At 43.8% G+C, this 2,751-nt stretch overlaps 1 protein-coding gene across 1 annotated transcript in view; it reads right to left on the reverse strand.

Annotated features, from left to right (window-relative positions):
* Nucleotides 1-2,406, reverse strand: part of LOC119396007 (cytochrome b5 reductase 4) — a 327,851-nt gene extending 325,445 nt beyond the window's left edge. Inside the window, exons 1-2 of the mRNA XM_037663033.2 lie at nucleotides 2,286-2,406; nucleotides 1,558-1,578 (exon numbers count right to left, since the gene is read on the reverse strand). The gene's annotated coding sequence lies outside the window, so the exon portion shown is untranslated. The remainder of the gene's footprint in view (nucleotides 1-1,557; nucleotides 1,579-2,285) is intronic.
* Nucleotides 2,407-2,751: the final 345 nt, after the last annotated feature.

Below are 2,751 nucleotides of genomic sequence, written 5' to 3' on the forward strand. Positions count from 1 at the left end.
ATAGATTACTTGCACTGACGTCACTGAAAGCGCCCCTGTTGGAGCACCGGCATGTGGGGACGCCGACGTTTCCGATGTCACATTGATGTTATGAAAACATCACATGCACGTTCGTTCATTATTCACGCACCGAGACGTTCCTGCCACGTCGTTTTCACATAGACGCAACTTATTTGTCATCAAAGCCGCCATCGTGGAGTCCCAGTTCCTTTCAGAAGCCGCGTCCATGACGTCACGTGCAAGCCATCTACGTAGACGTGCAAGACGTCTACGTGCAAGCCATAGAGAAATACGACTCCTTAGATAACCCCCCGTCTATTTATGAAGAGAAACCGAGCGCTCAAGTGCGGCAGTGGTCGAATATTCGGGAAAATCCGAACGTGCATTTTTAGAATCGAATAAGCTTCGAATAGGCAAAATGTTGGATTCGCATTCAAAATTTCGAATATTCGCACACCCCGAGTTAATAGCCGAAAAACCACTACCGGTGTTACCAAAGCCACTGCTTAGCTAGCTGTACAGAGGCGACAGATAGCGAATATAAATAGAGAATAACGTAGAAGCGAATAGTGAATCAGGGTGCTGCTAATTTACTTTATTAGCCAATCTTATCTCTTTCTTCAAGAAGTATATCTTAATTAGCCAGTTTGTTATCTCCGTTTGCATGAAATAAACATTAGCACGTGATAACCACATCCACTGAGACAGCATCACTATTACGGGGTCGTAAGTGCTGGCTGTGCATTAAAAAAAAAAAAAAAAAAAAATGCACCACACAGCTGAGCTTCGAAATGTAAATTCGAGATTTCATGTCACGTGGTAAGCAAGAGACGCAACACGATGCGAATATGTAAGAAGCTTTATATTAAACATAATTTATTACTAACATATGACCACTTCTTTTATTAAATCTAAAGAAGTGATTATAAGAGACACTAAGACAAAAAATATACCAGTTATCGGGTAATCGGTAACATCCATAATCACCTGCGTAACCCGTTTGTGCAAAAGAAATCAAAATGAAGCGCTTATTAAATTATAACATGTTCTGGGAGATTCAGAATTTAAAAATAAATATTTAGCACAGACACACACATTAGTGAACAACAGGAGAAGGCATATGAGATTATCCGACCAGCCAAGCAAGACAAAGTCAGCATGTACCTTATAACTGCAGACGCAATACGAAATAACAACTGCGCATAATTATCCGGTCACGTGATAAGTTCCCAACTGATCTTTTTTTTTTTTTTTTTTTTTGCCACACACCTATGTCGTAGCAACGACAATCAACATTCGGACCGAGGCGCATGTACCAAGGACAATAACAAATACCCGAGAATCTCTGACTGCACTTCGCTAACTAATGAGCTCACTTCTTGTACCACAAAAACAGAATCAACGGAACCGATTTGGAGCGCACTACAAGCTAAAACTGATAATTTACTACTAACATCTCTTGCTTACAGCTCATGCTTACAGACACTAAATGACACATAACGAACGCGTATATCTCAATAAACGGGCAATGCTGTTCATAAATCATTGAAAACTCACCAATGCAGTTGATGACGAAACCTAGTGTGATGAGGCGGGCAGGGCAAATAAAAAAAAAAAAGAAAACGCCAAGGTCAGTAATTAGTAGCGCGCACGAAATAAATGCATTAACGCAGAATCGTCAGCGATGAACGGTAACCACCAAAATTTACTTTCACAGCTATTGAGGTTTCTACTACTGGCTGCTCGCAATGCAAGGCCCCACGTTTTTCTCCTTTTATTTTATTTCATCAACGTGACACACGAACGAGAATGTTGTGAAAGCTACACCTGTGATTCAGAACGCGAAGTAAAAACACGCTAAATAACAGTGCCGCAGGCATTTGATCCGACGTCAAGAATGACTATATTACATCAAAAATACAAAACACAGCATTCCGTGACACAACTTTTCGTATTGTCACAATCGCCCCACGATTTCAGGTGGCCCTGTGGGCAACTACGTATTGAACACAACCAACAATGATCCAATGCATCGGCACACAACACACGGGGTAAAATACGGCCCGAATCACCACCTTTGCAGCACGCTGCTGAATCACGAACGCTATTCAAAGTTAGCGCCGTTAGGCAATGTCATCAACGCACCACTCCATTCATACATTCACCCTCGGCTGCTCACTCCTCGCTCAAATTTACGTCCCATCACACACGCTCATCACTCGGATCCCGTCACTACGACGAGCTTCGGCATAAAAGGCGGCGACCTGGAACGTCTCCAACCATACCTCCTTATCCTCGAAGCCGACGAAAGCCTAACATAAGCCTCGGATGAAGAAGAAGCACAAGCAAACACGACGAGCACGCACTTTTCGTCCGCGAAACTTGCCGCAGCACAGGTTACAAGAGCGGCGCCATTTTGGGAAAGCGGCTGCTGTGATGATTACTTTTTTTTTCGGCTTCGCGGTGGTAGCGCCGCCTGGCCGCCGGCCTTTCACAAAGATCCAGTTTCGGTTCCGCTTTCGCGACACTCCGCTTATTTCTCTTGGGCTCGGCATTGGAGAGACTCGCTTGCGCGCGTGCTTATGCTTAACTTTAGACTTACGAGTTCGAAATACAGTTCCTGATGAAAGGGGCATTGTGCTCAGAAGTACATTCTGCAAGTAAAAACAGCGTGAATTAAACAAGCGTGCGGGAAAGAAAGGTTACGTTTCTTCCACTGCGGCAACATATTCTCCCACTGCAACTGCCCCT

The sequence above is a fragment of the Rhipicephalus sanguineus genome, chromosome 6 (genome assembly GCF_013339695.2).
Source record: "Rhipicephalus sanguineus isolate Rsan-2018 chromosome 6, BIME_Rsan_1.4, whole genome shotgun sequence".
NCBI lineage: Eukaryota > Metazoa > Arthropoda > Arachnida > Ixodida > Ixodidae > Rhipicephalus > Rhipicephalus sanguineus.